Source organism: Solanum pennellii, chromosome 12 (assembly GCF_001406875.1).
Source record: "Solanum pennellii chromosome 12, SPENNV200".
Lineage (NCBI taxonomy): Eukaryota > Viridiplantae > Streptophyta > Magnoliopsida > Solanales > Solanaceae > Solanum > Solanum pennellii.
Genome location: NC_028648.1, coordinates 66069934 through 66078805, shown reverse-complemented (window position 1 = coordinate 66078805; position 8872 = coordinate 66069934). Strand labels below are relative to the sequence as shown.

Below are 8872 nucleotides of genomic sequence, written 5' to 3'. Positions count from 1 at the left end.
GTCACTCACCAACCCACAATAATATGGGCTAGCTTATTTTGCGGGCACTAACGCTGTGACTGAGAACTCATACAAGGAGGCAGGGTAAAAACCAACTTCAATAAGATTTTATATCTTGTTATAGTTGATGCATACTGGAGTGTTTATTTTTTTGCCTTGAAGCAAATACCTATATTCAATGTAATGCATGTACATAATACTCATTATGTGACAAGTAGGGCTTACTTGTTGTTTATCAGAAACAAAAATACTACAGTTGATCAACTTTTTTCTGGATCGGTTGGAAAGAATAGTGACGTAGATTCAATCTACTACCCCATGTTTTCCTCTGTTAAGGGATTGAATAGTAGGGCTAGAATCAAGAATAGATACTAAACTTGATGAACCGGTTATTCTTCACTTGTAGCTTTAAGAGCCAATTGATTCTCCTGGAATGAATATTAACAACATACTACTTGATGAATACTGGCAACCAAATCATTGATCTCCTCATCTGTATCTAACTAATAATTGCATGCGATGTTTTATTCAAAGAATTATACCAATATAGGCCACACTAATAACCATGCTAATTGAAGATTTGTTGAGAGATATATACATATTACATACCACACTTTCTGGGACGTTAGGTGGAGGTAGGGATAGATTTTTAGGTGGAGGTCCTTCGATATAGGACCTCTTATCAAATCGCCACTCTCCAATTTTTCCGTAAGTAAGCTCACCCTGAACAACAAGCTACGGCATAAGATTACTCATCATTAATACAAAGATTGAAACTAATTAAGTACACAAATAATAACTCTACCTTCATGTTGTAGTCACACGCATAAGTGTAATGGAGGATAAACTTTTTTCTACTGTCCAAATCCCAAGGTGTCTAAAACATTTTCAAAAATTCTAAAATTTACTTACTTATGAAAAGTATAAGAAAATAAATATGCAGAAACAGATCAAAACCTGTAGCATAAAGTCTTTCCAAAGAATATGCTGAACACCATGCAAAGCAGAAGCTACAGCATACGCATACCTTAATTAAGAAAAATAGATGAGTCAAAAAAACAGTTTTGACAACAAAACCTACAATATCTTTCAGCTCATTAGTACATCTCTCACATTTCTAAGATCCAGCCAAAAATTCTATCCGTTTCTTCATCATGTTTCATTCTTAGAGAAATATTCATCCATGTAGTTGCAACTTCCTCCAACATATTCTGTATTATAAACCAAAAACAATTCCTTGAAAAATACAAGTGCAGAATAAGCACATAGTGCTGATCGAAGCATTGATGTAGCTGTAATAAACTTGATCACAGTTGAGAGACCTGTATCTAATAACAATCTAAACACACACGGAAAATTATTCTGAATAAATGATGAAATTAAAGCTGAAAAGATACATATAGATAGTATTAACAACATTAACAATATATAAATAACCTTGCAGTTATTTATGAAGATTGATAACCTGAAACAAGCAGATATTGAAAAATCAGCGAGCATGACAATTGCAACACAAAAAAAATCAAAATCTGTAAAGAAATGAACAGTCCAGATATCGGCAATACTTTCAAAAGTAATGGTACAAGGAGTATAGGGATATGATAAAGCTAATGATCAATGACAGTCAAGATATGTATCCTGAAAATTAAATCAAAAAAGCAAATAATTAGAGCCTCAGCCATAGTTGGAACGTTTGATGTGCATTGATTTCGAGAGTCCAAAGTATAAGGTGATATCAAGAATATTGTGAAAGACTTCAATTCTTAAGCAGGCCTATATATGACAACGCCTTGAGTAACATCTCCATTTATCATTCCATTCTCTTGAAACAGCAAACCAAGATATCTAAATATGGCACCACAATTGCGGTCTTGTCTTACATCAACTTCGCTCTTCTAGTGTTAATAACTAAACTTGCGGAGCATGTATTCGGTCAGAGTTACTGCTACTTATATTATCATGAAATTCTTACTCTCTAAACTTGCGGAGCATGCAGAATAAAGGGTGTTGCTGCAATAATTTAGTACATGGTAGTAAAAATATACCTTCTTAATGATGACGGGGGAATTTCCAATGGGATCAACATTTGTTATAGGACCATTTTCTTTGGGAAAGAATTTCCTTATGATATCCTCGTGTTCAGCAGGTTTCATGTAGAAAAAAGGGAAAGCAACCGGGTAATCTCCATAAGCTAAATTTGGCAGGGGTTTCAAAAAGATGTGATCAGGCTCTGCCATAAGTATGTATCTGCCACAATAGAATAAGATTGTTATATACATATATGCAGTCAAGCTGCAGATAAGTACATTTGACAACTCACTCCTCTTCTATGGTAGCCTTCTCCAACCACTGAACGAATGCCCAAGGTCTATTGAGGACAATGTAACCCTGTAATAAGCAGCAAACTAATTGAGTATTTGATGCCAAAACCTGAGTGGAGGAAAGAAATTGAAGGCATGTTTAATTCTGACTATATCAAAACCTTGTGGAAGAGGATCAACGACAAATGTGGGAATTTAATCCATAAGATTGTCAGGGCTTCCTGAATGGAGGATTCAAGTGAATTTTCCCATCTCTGAACCCGGTAAATTCTTCATTTTCATATACCAGTAGTACATGATGCGGCCTTGCCACTTGCTATAAGGAGTATCAGTTGCTGTTAATGCTATATGGAATAACAACTTTTCTGATATATTACCTAGTTTTGTGGGATTCTGAATAATGGGATCAGGAAAACCAACATCCCTTGATTTTGATTTCTCAAACCCAACAAATATTGTAATCACATTATATGTTACAAACCAAAAAACAAGAAAAAGAAATACTAGTGGTGTCATTCGTCCCATTGGCATCAACTCTTTTTGTCCTTCCTTAGTTACTGTTTGTCCTTACCCTGCAACAACACAAGCACAAATAAAGCTTAAAACACTAAGCTATATTCTTTTCTTTTTTTTCTACAGATTAGTAAGAGCGCAAAAATTAAAAGAGACTCTTGTCAAAATCAAGTTAGCTTTATATAACTAATTAAAAGGAGTCCACAAGCACAAAACCATATTCCAACTTTTACTAAAATCAAAGAAGTATTATCAAGACACNATTTGATTTGATTTTGATTTCACTAAGAAAAAACCACAAAAATAACCAAATTGAATCGAGAATATATATATATATATATATATAAAGGTTATAATTATTTAGACATTATTAATAAATAAAATATAAATATTTTGATAAATTTCATCAACTTAAGTCTTTAACTTTATTATCCTCTCAAGCTCAACAATTACATTTTAGTCTAACTATTACAACCATAAGTCCAAGTCCATCAAATTTCATTGACATAATATTGTTACACTTTCCCTTATTTGAATCTCTTTGTTTGGAGTTAATCTCTCAAAAGGTCACTCAACTTTGAGAATATATCTAGTAAAATCATTAAACTTTCTTTTGTATCATTAAAATCACTCAACTTAGATATTAATATCAATAAATCACTCAACTTAAGTATTTATATATCGATAAAATCACTCAACTAAATCTTTTATATGAACAATAATTTCTTTTATGTTATCAAAATATAGACTCCACAAATAAATACAATCGAATTCGTACTTTTATATTTCACTCCATTTTTATGTCTTGATCACTAAGGGTCTCTAGTATGTGTTTTTGGAAGTATAGCTTAATGTTTGGTTGGGCCGTGATTATATTCTGTTTAGTCAATTTTATATTTTTTTGTTGGATTAATTACTTGAGTGGATTCCTTTTAAAAAATAATTACTTATTTTAAATGTACTCTTTAATTATTATTATTTATAGCAATATATGACAACATTGTGTATTTTATTAAATTCTCTCTCTCGCTCTTTTTCTTTTCTGTCGCTCTTTTTTTTCTCCTTTTCGCTCTTTTTTTTCTGTCTCTCTCGCACTCTTTCTTCCTCTCTTCTCTTTACCCACTTCTTTTATGAGCTCTTTTTCAATCTCCCAAAAAAAGAGTAGCAACTAAATTGAATGCAAAATATGGCAAACAAAAGAGCATCTTATTATTTGTAAATTGAATAAAATTTGTATCAATAATTAATTAAACAAATAATTTAATAGTAACAAATTAAGCAATAAACTGTAAAATGAATTAAACTTGTATAAAAAGTGTATAAATAAATATTAAAGTTGAATTAGAAGAGAGAATCAATCATGAATAAAAAGCATAACTAATGAAAGACCAAACATTGATCTATAGATAAACTTGTATCAATAATGAATTAAGCAAGTAATTTAATAGTAACAAATCAACCAATAAACTGCAGAATGAATGAAATTTGCATTAAAAGTGTATTATACAAATACTAAAATTGAATTAGAAGAGGGAATTAAGCATGAATGAAAAATGTAACTAAAGAAAGACAAGACAATGATCTATAGAGTGAATTAAACTTATATTAATAATAAATTAAATAAGTAATCTAACAGCCACAAATAACAAACTACAAAATGAATCAAATTTGCATTAAAAATGTATTACACAATATTAAAATTGAATTAGAAGATAAAATTGAAAATAAATGAAAACGTACTGACTGAAAGACATGAAAATAATCTATAAACTGAATTTAACTTTTATTACTCTTGAATATAATTCATTGTTTATGATTTTAATTCAATTTTAGTTCATATATAATACAGCTTTAATACAATTGTCATATAGTTCCATAAAATTAACCTTTTTTGACCTTCAATCTAATATTGCTCCTAAAATCACTTATAAACTTAATCAAACCCACTTAAAATTGATATATAATCTCCAATTAACATTTTCAATTATTTGGTGAGAACAATCTATCAAAATTAATCACAATCCGTAAAATTCAAATAATAAATTTAAAATTAGAAGTTTTATAATATTTATCATTGACGAGTTCTTGCTACTTTAATTTTCTAGATTTGAAATTTCTGCTTGAAAACATAATTTTTGTGAAATTTTTTTATCATTCTGTTACTATTATTATCGTATTTTTGGATAAAAATGAAAAAATATGTACAAAAACTTATATTTGGATGAAATTTTAAAGAAGAAGAAGCAAAAAGGAGAAAGATAAAGAGACAAAGAAAAAGACGAAAAAGAAAAAGAATAAACAAAAGAAGAGAAGTAAGCGGAAAAAATGCAGAGAAAGAGGCAAGCGCCTGTACAATTTGTTTCATTCCAAAAAATTGTTATATTTTAGTTAGAAAGATTATATTGACATAAATAGTAAATATTTTTTTGATGTAGCATATTTATGTGATTCTCCCTTTTTTGTTTATATAAATTACTTACGGTAGAGAAATATTGAAATATTTGGACAAAAATTTAAAAAGAAAATACTGTGTGTTTCTTAACTTGGCCAAACGTAACAGTTTTTATATTAACATCGGCGAGATTTTTTAAAAAAAAAACAAATTATTTAATCAAATATCATCTAATATTTTTTTTTTAAAAAAATAATTTCTAAAATAAGTAGATAAAGTTAATTTCATCATCAAATTAATATTAACTAATAGAGCATTAGTTGCAGTGAACAAAGTTGGCATAGTTTCAGTTTGAGTAAAATCGAGATTTTAAAAAAAAAATTATGAATTTGATTTTATTTATTTGTGGAGTGTATATCTATATGGGACAAAAGTTATTTGACATGTTGATATTTTTTACATAAAATAAATTTTATTGAGTGTGTTTTTTGATATAAAAGTCTAAGTGGAGTGATTTTTGTGATACAAATCAATGTTTAATGATTTTATTAGATAAATTCTCAAGGTTGAGTGACTTTTTAAGATATGAACTCCTTTTTTTGTGTGTAATAATAGTTCTATTTTTGCTTAATTGAATTCACAATAGCTTTCATATAAATTCACTACACCAAAAAGTATTTTTAACGACAATTATTTAACGACAATAAAATAATTGCCACTAATTTGTTCTCTAAAATTAGATATAGCGACAAATGCACTTTGGCCGTAAAAAAAATCACTTTTCAGTGGCAATAAAAGACAACTACCACTAAAAGTCAATAACTATAAACAATTTTGCTATTTTACTTATTCCCTCAGAGAAATAAAAGATGATAGTAATTACATTCGTTGCCCTCCTTCAGAATCACCACCTACAGAGCCATCATAGACATTTTAGTTACCATCATCAGAGCCACCGTATTCACCGCCACCAGAGCCACAATATTCATCACAGCCACCAAAACAACCGTATCCACCCCCACTACCCAGACCTCTAAATCCACCTCCGTTGCCGAACAACATATCTGTTATCACTACAAAAAAGGCCTCGTTCGTGGAGATTCAATTTTTGGGGTTACAGTAACCTCCACAAACATGTATTAACCGTGGGGGTTTATCGCAACCGCTCTAATTTTTCACTAGCTTGAGGGGTTTAAACCCTCGATATTCGTTAAAAAGAATTAGCCGAGCAATTCTCTCATACTTTAATTCTTCATTCAATTTTTTATGCTATGAGCTAATCTATATCCATATTTATATCTATCTATACGATCTTAAAATTATAAACTCCTAAATTTCAATGTTGAATTACTATGATACCCCCAAATAAAAATACTCAAATTATTTTATATATTCATTTAAGAAATTGTGTTAAATGAAAAGTAGATACCTTTTCACATTATTAAAGAGTTGTTACTTTTCCAATTTATTGTGACTTTTTCGAAGAATTGTGATGCCTTTGAGAGATTGTGACATTTTCGACGTGTTGCGACTTTTTCGAAGGTTTGTGATTTTTCAAATGGTCATGTATTTTTCGAAGGCTTGTGCCTTCTCCAATAAGTTGTGACATTTTCAAAGGATTGTGACTTTTTCGATGAGCAGTGAAGTTTTCGAAAGATTGTGACTTTTCTAATAAGATACTGATTCATACTACTATTTCTTAGCTATAAATAGAGGGTGTTTCCTTTAAATTTTAGTCTATAATTTTTAAAGTTTTCCAATCTTCTTCTTCTTAAAAAAAAATCAAATGTTATTTGCAACAATTGGTTAAGGTCAAAATTTAATGAACTTTGAGGTACCACATAAGAAAGAGTTGGTGAACAAATTTTAAAAAATCATTCATCAATTCACACTCGTAATTTCTTATTACGATTTTCATCTTTACATATTTCAATATTATTCATATCATTTTAGAACATCATTTTAGAATATTTATACGTTTTTAGGTAACCTACATATATTATTTATTAAAAAAACACTTATGTACTATAAATAGTCAGAACAATTTCAACCGTCATATTTCTTTGGTCCTTAATCACAAAAATTTATTTCTTATAAATTCTTCGATATTTCTTTTATGAGACAATTTAAGATCATTAAAATTTTTATAAATGATTAATCCCCCATCCGTTGACATGGTTCACCAAAGTCCATAGCATGACAATTAAGGTATTTGCTTTCTATTAAATAAAAAAATAACTGAGAAATGTGCATTTAAGGGTGCGTTGCTTCACACAAAAAACCTCTATATATAGTGCGCCAAGATTTTCATCTCTCTTTTTTTTTGTTTCTTCAATTAACTTCTTTTGTATTTTCATTGGATAAAGAATTTTATAATTATTGTTCACATAACGAGTGAATAGTGACAAATACACACATTGTGAATTATTTTTCTAATAAAATTAACTTGTGGTAGACACAATAATGATAAACAAATACAGAAAATGCACATGATCTTCTTTATTTCTCTTTTTTTTCTTTTACTCTCAAAGGAAGGAGTTTCTTCCTAATTTTTTGGTTTTTTCTTATTATATGATGTAATTTAACAATTTTTTTAATAGATATGTAAGTAAAAATTAATGAACTACGTAAAGTATAGCTGGAAAGAGATTTCACTCAAATAGAACACTTGAATGAATATAACATCAACATATATTTTTGTCTTTCCTACTTCATTGGCTATGAATTGTGTTCCATATATTATTTCTTTATATATGTTGTAGACAATAAAATTCGCTTCAAGGAAACAATAATCAAGAACAGAAGATTATAGCAACAATCGTTTTATTATTTCAAGTCCGAGAATTACAATCTCTATGATTCCTCTGAATTCGCTTTTTCAAATATAATTCAAGGGCTCTTGAGCTTGAGCCTGAACTTGGGATTTATCTTGATATTGATCTTGATCTTGAACTTGGACTTGGACTTGATCTTGACTTGAACTTTATCTTGAACTTTAACTTGATCTTGATCTTGCACTTGAACTTGAACTTTATCTTGATCTTGATTTCTAGTTGAATTCAAGGGCTTCGATCTTGATCTTGAAGCCAGCGGTCTTGATCTTGATTGTTCTTGATCTTTATCGTTCTTGAAACTTGAATGCTTGAATTCTTGAAGTCTTGAACTTGTAGAGAAATCTGCAGCTTTTGATCCACAATTTTTCTCTAGCTTCTTATTAAAACTTTTTGGTCCTCTTTTTCTGAATTATGAGACCCCTATTTATAGTTTTAGAATAAAAGAGTTTCGATTGGAATAGGAATTCCTTCGGGCAATCAGATTTAAGTGACATGTCATATGAGCTTTATGGAGAGGGCTTTAATTAAATTTATATTTATTGAATTTAAATATTAAATCAATTATAGTAATCCAAAATATTTATTTGGACTAATATACCTACAAATTTAATATAATCTGAATCATTTAATAAATTTATATTTGAATGAATTTTAAATGATTAAAAATATCACTGCTTCAAGTCTTATCACAATATTTTATTTTTTAAAAACTAGACTTGAAGTATTTTTTAATTAAATAATAATTAGTTGCCGGACTCACACAAGTGTATAATTTAATATACCACTTTAATATATATATATATATATATATA

General features: G+C 29.0%; 1 pseudogene; it reads right to left on the bottom strand.

The window, feature by feature from the left end:
• Nucleotides 1-2852, bottom strand: part of LOC107006942 — a 14390-nt pseudogene extending 11538 nt beyond the window's left edge.
• Nucleotides 2853-8872: the final 6020 nt, after the last annotated feature.